Below are 16448 nucleotides of genomic sequence, written 5' to 3'. Positions count from 1 at the left end.
ATTAAATAATATTAACAATTGATTTTAGTAATACTGAAACGAAACCGACTAGAAGTTATGATAGGTTCACTAAAGTCATGTACTTTTAAATAATGGAAATTGAATGGGATAATCAATGGACTCAATTTATTGAAATTGAAAATATTATTTTAAAAAGGGGAAAAAGATAAATTGTGTATCTCTAAATTATTTAAGCTCCCTTTTTTTTGTCCTTTTATCTTTTTGAAGCAACAAGCTTCTTGAAGATCAGGGTGGATATCACTTCCAGTCTTGCTTGCTGAAAGTGGATTATGCAATTAGGAATGGCACCAACAGACTTGGCAAATAACGTTCAAAATGAGGGCATCCTCTTTGTCAACAATCAAAGCTCCCTTGCAGCTTCTTTATGTTCAGGAAGTGCTGAGGACATCTTTTCGAGCAAAGACAGAAAATGGTCACGATCAACTTCTAACCCTTGACTCTTACACCATTGTGATATCATTTCCCTGACCAAGTGATTAGGAGTAAAGAATGTGTGTGGTAGGACTTGCTAAGTGAGAGGACATGTCTGGTTCGCTGATTTCAACTATTTCTAGATGAAGGGTCTATCATAAATCTGCACACATCAAAACAGAAAATAAAATAAATCAATAACCAAAGAAGAAACAAAATAAGAACACGAGTGAACCAACGTTAATATCAAAATAACAAAAAAAATTCACGTAAATTAATTCCATTAAGTTGAAGAAATAAGAGAATTGGCCAATTAACAGCAGTAAATGATTAAAATAAGCAATTTTTTTTACTGCAGATTTTCTCTGCAAGAATCCAGTTATTAATCTCATCAAAAATTTCTTCCCCCAATGTTTTAATATTGCTGAAATTTAAAAGAGAAAAAAATCAATTTGCAAGATTCCAATCGCTACCAAAAAAGAAAACGACAAAAATTACCAACAAAATTTGCTTATATTTCGTAGGTAATTAAGATTACCAATGAATTACTGATGAAATTTTTTTTATCCACAAATTCATGCATATGTGATTTTTACCAATGAAATAGCCTTCGTAGGTAATTTTACCAATGAAAAATTTCGTAGCTAAATTGAGATTTTTCCACAGGTAATTTCGTGGAGGCCATAGGGTAAAAATGAATTACCAACTATTTACCGATGAAACCTTTGTCCCTAATTACTAACAAAAAAAATATGGTAGGTAAATAAATTTAGCAATGAAAACTCTAAGAATTACCTACCAATTTTTTGGTCGGTAATAATTTTTAATAATTTTAAAAAAATTTTACCTACCACTTTATTTCGCAGGTAAATTTTTTAATGATTTTTTAAAAATATTTACCTACTACTTTGTTTTGTTAGTAAGTTTTTAATATTTTTTAAAAAATATTTACCTACCAAATAGTTTTGGTTGGTAATTTTTTGCTAATAATTTTAATAATTTTTACCTACCATTTTGTTTCGTCGGTAAAATTTTTAAAATTTTTTTTTAAAATAATTTATATGTTAAATTTTAATTACTAACAGTTTAAAAATAAATAATGCATAACAAATGCAAATAATAATAATAAAATCCGATAATATTATTAATAATAATAGGATATAGATGAAGGAACGGAAGTGTGAAAAACACAAGTTTATACCATTGAATTCAAAAAATTTTCACTTAAGGTCACATGCATCATGTAAGATTTATTTTTAACTATTTGATTTCAATGATAAACAACATATTAAAACTCTTTTAATATGTTTTTGGATATGTATTTATCATTTAAGATTTTAAAATTAATCAGATTAATTTTAGAACCCTAGATTAAATCAAGAATGATTACACTAACCTCTTGATGCACTGCAGCGTATTTGCGCCTTTGAGATTCGTCTTCAGGACACCAAATGTTGTCCCTCTAGCTTGTCCATACTAAGAACACCTATGGCAGCCCTTGAACAGCTTCTAAAATTTTTTCTATTAATTAGAAATTCAAGTTCTGCCTTTTAAGAGATTAGAGATGTAAACAGGACACTAAAAACAATTTCTAGTATTTTTAATTCAAGAGATTGATGGCTAATCTCTTTGAATTGATGAGAGATGAAGAGGAAGAGAGGGAGAGCTTCAAAATGGCGTGACAAAGGAGTGTGGCTGCTGGTTGTATTTTATTTTCTCATAACAACACTTATATAGCTAGGTTAACACATTAAACCCTTGCTACATGTCACCCTTTGATTAGCTCTAGGTTTAAGTGACCCAATCACATTGTGCCAAGTGTCAAACCTATATTTAATCTTAATTTTAATCATCTTACATGATTAAAAGACATTTGGCAAGCTTATGTGTAATGCCATGTGTCACCATCTCATGGTGCCACGTGTCACACTGCGAAATGACCAAAATGCCCCTGTGTCTTAATTTTGAGTTCTTAACCCAAAATAATTATTTCTCTTCTTCTAATTAATTTATATCAAATATAAATTAATTAATTAATCTCTATTAATTAATTCCTCATTAATTAAATTCATATTTAAACACTTTAAATATAAATTTAACTTATACTATACATCCAATAATCTAGATTTGGTTTCAAGTCATGCTAGGGACTTTGCAATCTAATTACAAATCAAACCTATTTAATTAATCAATTAAACTCTTTAATTAATTAATTAAATCATATTTAATTAGGTGATAACTTGTGTATGTGTGTGACTTACTAGGCTCATCACTAATTGGCAATGAGACATGATATCAACTCTTAATATCATTAGAACTCTTTCTTACCATAAATGATTTCTCTAAATCATTTTATGCACCTCATAGATCATGGTTAATACCTAGCATAGCATGCCATGGACACCCAATTAGTAATAAGGTTTACCTTAAATAAACCTATAATCATATGTTACCATGCACTAGAATCTTTCTGTTACAAAATCCCAACTCAAGCTGGAGTCATAGTTTATGTCAAACTCCATTTGCTATGAATATTATGTTCTCTTTTAATTCCAGTTCTTGATTAAAAAGATTTTCTCATCAGAAACTCTTTTCTGATTAAATCTATCTGTCCTAACCAGGAATTTGAAACATCAAAAACAATTAAATGAACATAGGATTTTATCTCTATTTACTTAGAGGAACATATTCCATCTTGATCAATACCTACCTCCATATATAACTAGTAGGAGCCAACACATGCCCATATACCCATACACAGTACAAGTATGAAAGCAGTATCAAACTCAAACTACCTATATCCAAGATAACTGTGCTATCTCAGGTCTAAAGATTATATGCACTGATATGATTTATTACAAAATATTGACAAGAGTAAACTCCATGTGCTTGTCATAAGTGTCACTGATTCGGCCTACTTATCATTTATAAGTACCTATCATGTTTGCCATATGGCATGAGACTCACTATTCCATCTTATTTATATCTCATATAAATAACTTGGGAACAAACATGAATTTAATCTTTCTGGATAAGTCATGTTTTTATTATGAAATATTCTCGATTGTGAACCTATTTATGATACTTTGTGCTAGAAATAATGTTACTCATATTCTTAACAACTTAAGAATAATATTTCTAATAAAATATCAATGGACCTTTTTTATTACACATAAATATATTATGTAAACGGAAAAGTGGAAAAGCCTTTTATTAATAAAAATATATACAAGATGCATACTAAATTATATGTTTTAGGGCATACTACTAATAATAGATCCACCTGTGTGGGTGGACGGCCCTAAACCATCTACAGCATCATGACGGTTTCTTGAATCAGTCTCACATCGTCGAATGACAGAAGGGTCCTCCTAATGCTGCTCAAATTGAGCACATGCTTCTTCACTAACATATTGGGGCATTTTTCTCTTCACCTTGAAATTAGATATCATGTCCTTATACTGTTCAATAGCCTTTGCTTGCCAGTAACACTTTACCCCTGGTTCCTTAGCGGTAGTCCAGCAATATTTTTTCTATAATAAACAATAATACATATTTTTAGTGATTTCTATATTTTGAAATATGGAAAATAATAATAATTTTAAAACTTAAATAGATGTTACCTTGAATTCCTCTCAGTAAAAGTCATTGGTTTCTTTTGGAACAGTTTTCCACATGATACCTGCAGGGTGTTTCCGCTGCTTAAAGGAGTTCATGACCACTTGAGTTGCTGCGGATCCTACAGAAAACCTGCACATGAAAATAAGATATGGAGAGTTAACACACGTATCAATTTCATTTATAAACTAAGTAAAATTTACTTGTTTAACTTACTTATTTTCTTCTCAAACTCTAGGGCAGATTTGCCTTGCTGAATCAATCTCTGATTCTGGTTCAGGGTGAGAACCTGTAAACTATCAGTTAAAGGCTATTGGCCATTTATAGGTGTATGCTTTTGGCAAACCATAGGTGTCTCAGCTTGGACTGCCCATTGTGAATGAGGTATCAAAGGCTCAGCTTCCTCATTAGTAGATGGTGTTTGGGAAACACCAATAGCATGTCTGCCCCTCACCATATCTGTACAACGCATAAACATAAGAAGAAATATTAATTTAAAAGACAAAAAAATCTCTTTTCCATTGAAAATTAGGTAGAGTCTCCTCTCCAATTTGAATTTTCCCAAATTTCAACAACATAACCTGCAATAAAAATATTGTCATATTGGCCTACACAACTATTATATACATCTCCTTTATGACAAATTTACTGTTCAGAAGAAATAAAACAATAACATAATTAAGAATACTACAATATACAAATTAGTAAATCAAAGTGCATTACCAAAATAGTATAACAAAATATTAACTACATCAATAATTTATCAATATAGTACAATATAGTTGATTCAATATAACTATCATTGTCATATACATGAATTTCATCTTCATATTCTTCTTCACTTTTTAATGATGAAAATAAAACTTCTTCGTCTAGTTGTTCCTCTTCTTCAACAGATGCAAGCTTTAGTGGTTCACCACTTGGATCGTGTAGGGGTCCAATATGCTCATATGCAAATTCTGTATCAATTTATAACACTTGTACAACATCATTTTGGAATGCTTGGTCAGGTATTGACTCTGTTACATTTATCTGAGGCACGACGATAGTAGCCCTAGGCTTTACTTTATACACTGTATACCAGTCGGCCTTGTCTCATCTCAAGCTTGGATAAGGGATATAAACCACTTATTCAGCTTGTGAAGCAAGTATGAATGGTTCATATTTATTCAATCTTTTTCTGTGATTGATGTCCACTAAGTTATAGTGTTTGAAGAAATTAATACCCACATTTGGAGTTATATCAAACCATTCACACTTGAAGAGAACAACTCTCTTTAATGGTAATGTAGAGTACTCTAGTTGAATTACCTCTTGTAATGCCTTGAAAAATAAGAATAAATAAATATTTATTTGTTTTATATATTTTTTATGAAATTATTTTAAAGCTTCAATTTTAATTTAAATGATTATCTTTAAAGTTTAATATTATATATTTATTATAATAATATTATTATACTTTTAATTTTACTTGGATGTTATTATTACTAATTTAAGAGATTATTTAAATTCTTGATCTAATTTAATTTAAGTTTCTATTTTTAATGGGTAATATTATGAAAGTATATTATTTTATTGATGCTAATAAAATATTAAATAACAGTATTAGTCTTTGTTATTTTAAAATATGTTGAGTTTTAATTTAATCAACAATTATAATTTATAATAAAGTTTAATAGGTATAATTAATTAAATTATTCTATTAAAATTTTATTATAAATTATAATTATATTAAGTATTATTTATTTCAAAGTTAGGTAAGGTTTCCTGTTTAATACATATACACCAAACGTTTTGGCATGTGCAGCGTGTAAAATATATATATATATATATATATATATAAGATTACAATGGACCAATCATGTTTTGTCCTTCTCTTACCCATAGCTCGCGTTCCAGTATTTCCCAACCAAAAACTTTCCTCCATTGTTTCCGATGACAAGCTTCACCACTTTAACAAATTTTCAATCCCAGCAGCCCTTTGGTGCAAGACCAACTCGAGGGACCATGGTGGTGAAGGAAAATAGTGCAAAGGAGCAAATCGTGTGGATTAAGGGTGTGGAAGAGAAACCCATGCTGTAAGTTTCAAGACCCCTCACTGGCGTTCATGGTCACCAGTCACCGTAGGACTAATGGGAAGTGACTCCCAATGACCCCAGCTACCCAAATCGGCCGTTAGGACTTGGTTCCATGGAGTTCCAATGAGATTAAGAGAAAGAGGAGAGAGAAAGTTGAGGCAGTGAACTTTCCGGCCATTTTCCCGGCGATCCGACCGTCGGATCAAAAATCCGAGACCATCGATGGACTCAGAACGGCGAAATATTCGAGATAGGATCGGTCCCGCTCCGATTGGATACCGTTTGAAAAAGGCGATAATCGAACGATCCAGATCACTTGGTGAGATTTTCACACTTTTTCGATTCCCAAAAATTTAAAAATAATTTTATGATAATTATTAACAAAATTTGGAATTAATTTAGGTGCAATCGGATTAAGGATAGCTCACTGGCGCCGGGACCACATTTTCAGTCAAATCTGGCTGCCCGGCAGCCCGTCTCAGAACGTAGTCGATATTATAGTCAAACCTAGCATTTTCAGATGTTCTGAACGCGTTCCACGTGTCAGATTTGGTATAGGTAAACCCGAACTCTAAATAGCTCATTTTCGGCTAATACTGATTTAAAATAAAATTTATAAATTATTTGTGGATGATCAGAAAATTATGATTCTTTTTTTGCAATAGCCTTATAATATTATTAAGGACTGCGAGACAAGTTTATAGAATTTTTAAAGTTAATTTGGATAGTTTTTGAAAAATGTTAGTTTTAAAATCTTATAATTGAGTTGTCTGATGTTATGATTATTGCCTAGTTTGGAGGGCCTAGGAGAGGCCATATAATGATGATGAGATATGGGTTGAGTTTAGAAGTGTTATTTGAACTGTGTTGCAGGTTGGGTAGGTCCCAGGTATAGGGAAAACTCTGTTGGATTTTCGATATGAATTAGCCTATCTATTGTCTCTTTAGAGTCTTATTCTGAATTAGTTCTAATAAATCCATAATATAATTATCTAGGTGATTGAGGACAGCTATTTTCTCCTACCCAACAGCCGCGATAGCCTTTGGTGTACTATGAGTAAAATATTAATTTTAATTATAATTTTGATATTATTATATGTTCAAGCATGCCCATGCATCACTTATAAATATGTATCTATGTAGTTAAACACTAGGCACATTTTATATTGCATTCATAATTGTTGAAGTGCCATGGATATTGTTTGTGGTAATTTGGAGCAGTGTGTGTGCGTTGGCGTGTGTGTGGTATGGTATTGGATATGGACAGGGCGGGTAGACACGGCTTGAGAGACACTCACTAGGACCCAGTCCTTCGGGGTAGACACGGCTTGAGAGACACTCGCTGGGAACCCGCATTTGGTTTATTAAGCGAAAGTCTGGCTTGAGAGACACTCACTGGCAGATGTTAGATTAAGAGGGTTGTATAGGGGATCAGCTCCCTTATATGTATTGCTTGACAATGTTGGGTGTGTGAGTGCTCCAAATTGTCTCTTTGCTGTTATAATGTAAATTGTATGAAAATTATGATGATGTTGCATTTCATTCCATATGTTGCATTTCATTCCATAGGGTGCATTAGCTTTAGATAGCTATAGAAATTGTACTTAAAATTGATATTTTACTCTCTGAGTCGAACACTCACTCCTGTTCATCTATTTTTCCAGGCTATAGGAGGATTATTTATTGTGGCTAATCCGTTCTTCTTCTTCATAGGTCCATTGATAGTATTTAAGGTATTTTGTGCAATCGAGTTAAATTTTAGACTCTGCATGTGTTAAAAGTACTTATTTTTATTTTGGGCCTGTATTATAAAAGTTATGTTGAACTTGTAAAATTATTAACTATATATATGACTGGATGGGATGAGGGAGCTAAGCTCTCATTGGACTTTTGATATTATGAGCATGTAGAGGGTGAGCTGAGCTCCCCAATTTATTATATATTGCGTTTACAGGTCGGGCAAGTTAAAAACTCCCCGTTGAACGGTCCATTTTATGGTCAGACTCTGTCCGGTTAAATTCTTGAAATTAGGCCCAAATGGGCCTTAGGATTGGGTTGAAGAATAGTTAGGCTTACTATAGGCCTCGGGGGCTTTAGGCTGGCCCAGGTCCTAGTGTCGGTCTAGCCCATAGGTTGGGTCATGACAAATGTGGTGTCAAAGCTTAGGCTCCAGATTCATGGGAAAGAATATACTTGGGAGTGTAAAAGGAGTCTTGTTAGGATGTTACATGCGGAGTATAAGATTCTATTTTGTCTTTTTCTGTAATTCTTTATTTCTAGATTCTGCGTTATACCTCAGGAAATATAAAAGTGCCTCAGTTTGTGACTTGATTTTCGTGGAGTACATAGAAATGTGAAATAGAGTTAGCAGACATATTGAGGTTTGTCATGAGGATGCGTACTCTAAGAAATGCTATGTTTCTGTCAGTATGGGTTTAAGTGTCGTGCCTATATGGTGTAAGACACGAGCACATAAAGGTAATTTTTGGCAATATAGTTGCTTTAGATGGGAGCGAGGATACCACTGCTAGTAGTCATTAATGGATAACCCCGTCAAAGTAAGTGTATAGTATTAGTGAGTTCAAGAGAGATAAGATATTCGAGAAATCTAGTATGTGGGATGTACCGTAGTAACTATGCAATGTTCTCGATATTTGTGTTGTAAGCTGCAGATTACAGTACCGACATAAGATTATTGTGTAGAGCTACGTGCATCCCCGTGGTGCTTCATAATGTGGGTGTTTGCGGATGGCCTCTATTTTTGTACAGTAATGCCAGAACAGAGTTCTATATCTGCAGAGGAGTTGGCAACTCTTGGTTAAGAGTCTAGAGTTAGAATATTGAAAGGTCACAGTTGGGTGATAACTAGAGTCAGTGACTCGATTACCCTAGCATGAGCTAGAGTTACATCAAGAGTTGCCATCAGACCAAAGGTTGTGGATTAATTGCAAAGTAAAAGTGACATCTATAGAGTGAGACCATCTGGTCTTCGGTATGGATTTTGGATGGTTTTTGTAGTACGACAGACGTTTTGCTTATAGCTTAGTGAGAATAGTATACTTTGTGTGTATCAGTAAGGTGTAAAGTACAACCCTACTACCTAGAAAAGGTCAAAACTATGAATTGATGATTTACAAAGCTATGATATGATAAGAGAATCATTAATTTAACATGGTTTTGGTAAGATGGTAAATGTAGTACCTTTGTTGCAGTAAGTTAAGGTATAATCCTATCTTTTTAGAAGGGATAGAAAGTTATTACTGATAATGATGACTTATGGAATAATGTCCCAGATGGGACTATTGCGTGAGATAGAGAGTTGTTAGCTCAGGTGTTCTGGAGAGGATACAAGTTCCATTATATGAACCATAAATGATCAGATCATGATGGATGTAAAGCCTTTGAATTGAATGATGGGTTTGGGTGCCCAGTATCTTAAGTTTTGGCTAATTGAGTAAACATGGAAAAAAATTAAATAAATAAAATTTTTGCAGAATCAGTTCTCAAGGTAGTAAGGGTATTATGTAGGCTAAAGGATAAGAATATAGATCACACAATAAATGTATGACTGCAATTTCCTGAGTTCCTTTCTGACTTCATATTGTTCAAAACAGTAGTATAATCTAATTATAATAGTATTAAGAGTAATAAATTAGTGAAGATAAATCACAGAAGGCCAGTAGATAGAGAAAATGTAGAATGAAAATTTGGACAATTGATTGCAGATACAACATAATCTAAATGCCAATGGAAATACTAGCTAGAGTGGTTAAAGGACCAAATCTGAGTAGCACAGATATGTGATAACCTGGTAGAGACTCTGAAAGATACAGTTAGCAAGTACAGCTGTCATGTTAGGAAGAAGAATGGAACCAGGGATAGAATAGTCAAGTTCTATTTTGGGTAAGACAAAGGAAATAAATGAAAGGACAACCTGAAGGGTGTAGAATAAAAGGAATAAGGTTAAGATATAGGGTAGGCTAAGCGTTATTCTTGGCAAGGTGAATGACAAGGATGGAGAACCCAAAATGGGACCACATTAGTGAGAATAGTGATGGAGGTATGGAATCTAGTAATGTGATACTCATAGCATGATGTAGTTGAGATAGTGCCAGGGGCTAGAATATAAAGCTTGGAGTTGCATGATTTGATCATACTCTATTTATTCCCTATTCCTAAAGTGAAGTGGATAACAATGGGGCAAGATTCCTTTAACTCGTTAACAGTATCAAGAAGATTAGGCGAGGAATACAATAATAATGAGCAAAAGCTAGAAGGTGTGCAATGGTATTATGAATTATCTAATCAGGTAGAGAAAAGAAGTTAGTAAGTAGTAAGTTGAATAAAAGTCAATCTAATGGATCAAATAGGTATGATGAAAGGAAAGAATAATAAATAATGACACATAGGCTGTAGGTTAGGCTTTTGAGAGTGAGAAGATAGTTAGAGGTTCGTTATGAATGTCAGGCATACGTATTTAGTGTGATCAACAGAATCACTTTGCAGTGAAGCAATAATGATAGAACAACAGTAAGGGTAGAATAAAAAAAAAAAAATAAGTATAGGTGGTTATAAATCACTAGAGAATTCAAGGATCAAATTAATGACCATATTTAGTCCCGAAAAAATCTATTAGTGAGAGAAATCTTTCAGGATTCAACAAAAGTTAAGAGCACAATATAAATAATGATAGGTATATATCATAAATCGAGTATAAGTAAAGTTAATAAATTGTAAAGTATTATGTCAGGAAGGACAATGGTACAGTAAAGGGTTCATGCAGATGATACCTTATTGGTAGAGCACAATTGTGCTAGGAGATGATGAAGTTTGAAGAGAAAGACCAAGAAACATAGGTTAAATGTTATTATATGGACAATCGAGCGTAGTTGAGTGTAAGAGGATATTTTTCTTTCTCTTCAAGTTTAACTTGTGCTTTTGATTCTAGAGCGTTATATAAGGAACAGAAACTCAGTCAAGGAGACCTAGTTATTTGAGAGTTTGGTAGGTACCAATTCATACACAATCTCCTGATAGGAGAATGACGGTGAGTGCATACCTAATATTAAGTATGAAAGGACGATTAAAATAGTGACAGGAGTCAAATGGAGTTAGCTACCAAGGCTTGCAACCATTTTAAACTATGGGCTAGAGGATGTACTATTTACGGATGAGTTTCAATAGATAAAATTGTTGCTGATGGGTAATTTGAGGCTGAAGTTTGGAAAGTTGTGGGCAGTGTATGTGATTATATTAAGGAGAATGAACACGTGAAGTATCTTGTTTAGAATTAAAGCATGGTACACATTTCCCATAGCCGTGTTAGTTTAGATGAAACTTATAGTTTCTAAGGCTCCTATTCATCCGGGATGTATAATTTCCTACTAAGAGAGGTAGGGAATGATAATGTTCTGATAGTTAAGTTGGGAAAAAGGGGTACAAAAATAATTTTCTATGGTTAATTACAAGTGTTACATAATGTGAAGAATGTGCTGGTAGGGTTCAATCGTAAGATTAAAATTCTCGAAGTAATGGAACTAGTAATCAAGATAAGACTAAGAAATAAAAAGAAAGTTAAAGTTGATGATGGGATGGACATCCTTGAAGGAAAAATTATAAGAATGAGAGAAAACAAAAGTTAAAGAATAAGTATAGTAGGTTGGAAAGATATCAACAATAGAAGAAATAGAAAAAAAAGAAGTAGATAAGATCTAAAGGATAGGAGAAAAGCTTGGTAGAGTTGGTTACAATGATGAGAATAAGAAGGAACAGGTATGCTAGGGACACACTAAGAGATGTTTAAAACAAGTTATGGTGAGATGGTAGAACAAATGAATAATGGAGCCTCAATTTAAGTACCAATATGTCCAAAAGCACATCAGATAGTAAGAAGTTTCAAGTAGAAATCAGGGAACTCTCTTTTCAAGAAATGAGCAAGCTATGATAAGTAGTGTTGACTGGGTAGAACTCTACACAACTAATTACTTAAGATAGGTAGGAATTGTTACAAGGAACTTTTTGGTGACACAAAGTAAGTTAGAAACTTGCAGTATCATGGAATTAGGAAGATAAAAATGTTTTTAGTATGGGAGGATCTAGCTAAAGCTTCCATGGTCAATAGAATTAGCAATGATCTTGGGTAAGATGCATGCAAAAGTAGTTGTTTCAGAAGGGTGTTTCATGAGACGTTGTAAAACAGACAATATGAGTCACATCCTTACACCACAAAAATTGGTAATAAAAGGGAACAAAGGCTAGTGTTGTAGGATACCAAATCAGAGTGCAGAAGAAGTATAGCTGGTGTAGGTACACTTGGCATTTCAATGAAACTCTATATAACTAGTTGCATAAGATGGACAAGAGTTGATCTAAGGACCTTAGTAATGACACAAAGATTGGAAATTCAAAGTATCATAGGATTGAGAAGATGCACAAGTGTTGACCATTGAGGTCATAGGACAAGTAAAGATTCTGAATAAGATATCTATGACAGGTGCTACAGGAAAGCTTCTCATAGGATGCCATAGGATAAGGAACATAAGTTATGTCCTTGGAAAGCAGAAATTGTTGAAGCGGAGGAATGAGGACTAAAATCACCGATAAACATGTTGGGGTGCATTGAAAGAGGGGTAAACGCCAAGGTTGATTGAAGTTATGAGGCATCAAGTCAAGCATGGTGGAGGTATAGTGAGTACTTAATATGTTAGAAAAATGATCAATGAATAATTGAGGTAAGAGTTTCACATCGAGAGGATAATGATGGCTAAGATGCTACACCAAAGTTAGAGAATAGTAGAACATATTCGACAGCATATATAGAGTTTGAGGAGTAATGAACAACCACCTTTTTCCCTTGGCTCTTTTTGTTTAAAATTCGGGGACAAATCTTCTTAAGGGGGGAAGATTGTAATACCTTGAAAAATAAGAATAAATAAATATTTATTTGTTTTATATATTTTTTATGAAATTATTTTAAAGCTTCAATTTTAATTTAAATGATTATCTTTAAAGTTTAATATTATATATTTATTATAATAACATTATTATACTTTTAATTTTACTTGGATGTTATTATTACTAATTTAAGAGATTATTTAAATTCTTGATCTAATTTAGTTTAAGTTTCTATTTTTAATGGGTAATATTATGAAAGTATATTATTTTATTGATGCTAATAAAATATTAAATAACAGTATTAGTCTTTGTTATTTTAAAATATGTTGAGTTTTAATTTAATCAACAATTATAATTTATAATAAAGTTTAATAGGTATAATTAATTAAATTATTCTATTAAAATTTTATTATAAATTATAATTATATTAAGTATTATTTATTTCAAAGTTAGGTAAGGTTTCCTGTTTAATACATATCCACCAAACATTTTGGCATGTGCAGCGTGTAAAATATATATATATATATATATATATAAGATTACAATGGACCAATCATGTTTTGTCCTTCTCTTACCCATAGCTCACGTTCCAGTATTTCCCAACCAAAAACTTTCCTCCATTGTTTTTGATGACAAGCTTCACCACTTTAACAAATTTTCAATCCCAGCAGCCCTTTGGTGTAAGACCAACTCGAGGGACCATGGTGGTGAAGGAAAATGGTGCAAAGGAGCAAATCGTGTGGATTAAGGGTGTGGAAGAGAAACCCATGCCGTAAGTTTCAAGACCCCTCGCCGGCGTTCATGGTCACCAGTCACCATAGGACTAACGGGAAGTGACTCCTAATGACCCCAGCTACCCAAATCGGCAGTTAGGACTTGGTTCCATGGAGTTCCGACGAGATTAAGAGAAAGAGGAGAGAGAAAGTTGAGGTAGTGAACTTTCCGGCCATTTTCCCGGCAATTCGACCGTCAGATCAAAAATTCGAGACAACTGATGGACTCAGAATGGCGAAATATTCGAGATAGGACTGGTCCTGCTCCGATCGGATACCGTTTGAAAAAGGCGATAATCGGACGGTTCAAATCGCTTGGTAAGATTTTCGCACTCTTTCGATTCTCAAAAATTTAAAAATAATTTTGTGATAATTATTAACAAAATTTAGAATTAATTTAGATGCAATCGGATCGAGGATAGCTCAGTAGCGCCGGTACTGCATTTTCAGCCAGATTTGGCTGCTCGGCAGCTCGTCTCAAAACGTAGTAGATATTATAGTCAAACCTAGCATTTTCAGATGTTCTAGACGCATTTCAGTTGTCCGATTTAACATAGGTAAACTCGAACACGAAATTGCTCATTTTCGGCTAATACTGATTTAAAATAAAATTTATAAATTATTCGTGGATGATCAGAAAATTATGATTCTTTTTTTGCAATAGCCTCATAATATTGTTAAAGACTGCGGAACAAGTTTATAGAATTTTTAAAGTCAATTTGGATAGTTTTTGAGAAATGTTAGTTTTAAAATATTGTAATTGAGTTGTCTGATGTTGTGATTATTGCTTGGTTTGGAGGGCCCAGGAGGGGCCATATAATGATGATGAGATATGGGTTGAGTTTAGAAGTGCTATTTGAACCGTTTTGCAGGTTGGGTAAGTCTCAAGTATAGGGAAAACTCTGCCAGATTTTCGGCATGAATTAGACTGTCTATTGTCTCTTTAGAGTCTTATTCTGAATTAATGCTAATAAATCCATAATATAATTATCTAGGTGATTGAGGACAGCTATTTTCTCCTACCCAACAGCCGCGATAGCCTTTGGTGTATTGTGAGTAAAATATTAATTTAATTGTAATTTCGATATTATTATATGTTCAAGCATGCCCATGCATCAACTCCCATATATGTATTGCTTAACAGTGTTGGGTGTGTGAGTACTCCAAATTGCCTTTTTGCTGTTATGATGTAAATTGTATGAAAATTATGATGATGTTGCATTTCATTCTACAGGGTGCATTAGCTTTAGATAGCTATAAAAATTGTACTTAAAATTGGTATTTTACTATCTGAGTCGAACGCTCACTCCTGTTCATCTATTTTTCTAGGCTACAGAAGGATTATTTGTTGTGGCTAACCTGTTCTTCTTCTTCACAGGTCAATTGATAGTATTTAATATATTTTGTACAATCGAGTTAAATTTTAGACTCTGCATGTGTTAGAAGTACTTATTTTTATTTTGAGCCTGTATTATAAAAGTTATATTGTACCTATAAAATTATTAACTGTATGTATGACTGGATGGGATGAGGGAGCTGAGCTCGCATTGGACTTTTGATATTATGAGCATGTAGATGGTGAGCTAAGCTCCCCAATTTATTATATATTGTGTTTACAGGTCGGGCGAGTTAAAAACTGTCACACCTTACCCCTCTGTAAGGCATAACATGATCCCGTAGAATACCTAATGAACTACCGAACTTCACTTACCGATAACTCAGTAAGTACCCTAAAAGGGATTTTAAAACAATTTTCTTATTTTTGATAAGTGCTGAGCATTTCTAATAAGTATTTTAAACATGTAATTAAGTTGAAAGCTAGTTGGAAATTTTAGCCCATTTTATTTTTCCGCAAATTTTATAAAAATTTTAACAGAGTTCCCTCTGTATTTTGAGAAAACAGTTATTCAAATACCTGTAAAAAGCACTTCTAAAAATTTTCTCAACAACTGCTTCAATTTCAAACTCAATCTCAAACAATTCCTCAACATATTTATCAACTTTCAATTTCAAAACCCAGTATCCAATGATCATCAAAATACTAACAATCCATTTCATTCAAATTAAATAAAATAGTTCCATTCATATTTCATTAGAAACAAAACAATTTGAATAGATAATTACAAAATTTACATTAAGAGAATTTCAAACTACAATATATATTACCACTTTATACAAATTTTATACAACTGCTCAAGACCCATTTTTACATGTCCATACATTTATGTGCAATATATACATCAAAAGAAATATTTATAATTAGGGTATAAATTATACCCAAAAACTTTAGGCTGAATGATCCTCAATCTTTAGCACTCGACCATTGCTCCTCTCGTCTGTATCTACGACAAAGAATAAAGCTATCGCTGAGTACTAGGACTCAGTGGTGCACAACATACTAAAATAATCTTTATGCAAAACTTAAATCACATTTATTCAAAAATTTGGCTGAACATGAGAATTAAGTACAAATCATGCATTGTGAGATTTTAAATGCAAACCAAGTTCATTTCAAAGTATCAAAACACATTTCATAAAACCCACAGTTAGATCATGCCATTCGAAACAAATAGAATCTCAATAGCCAGAGGCTAAAGAGAAATCACATCACAAGGCTAGCTAGCTCAAATATATGGATATCCATTCACATCCT

The 16448-nt window shown here is 33.0% G+C and overlaps 1 long non-coding RNA gene across 2 annotated transcripts; it reads left to right on the top strand.

The window, feature by feature from the left end:
* The first annotated feature begins 13353 nt into the window (after positions 1-13353).
* Positions 13354-15354, top strand: LOC110639650 (uncharacterized). Of its 2 annotated transcripts, XR_009144186.1 has the most exons (3): positions 13394-14113; positions 14197-14352; positions 14791-15354. It is a non-coding gene; the product is annotated as an uncharacterized LOC110639650 (long non-coding RNA). The 2 variants fall into 2 exon arrangements; XR_009144185.1 differs by having other exon boundaries at positions 13354-14113; positions 14197-15354.
* The last annotated feature ends 1094 nt before the right edge of the window (positions 15355-16448 follow it).

The sequence above is a fragment of the Hevea brasiliensis genome, chromosome 2 (genome assembly GCF_030052815.1).
Source record: "Hevea brasiliensis isolate MT/VB/25A 57/8 chromosome 2, ASM3005281v1, whole genome shotgun sequence".
Lineage (NCBI taxonomy): Eukaryota > Viridiplantae > Streptophyta > Magnoliopsida > Malpighiales > Euphorbiaceae > Hevea > Hevea brasiliensis.
This window is presented reverse-complemented; position numbering and strand designations above follow the sequence as displayed.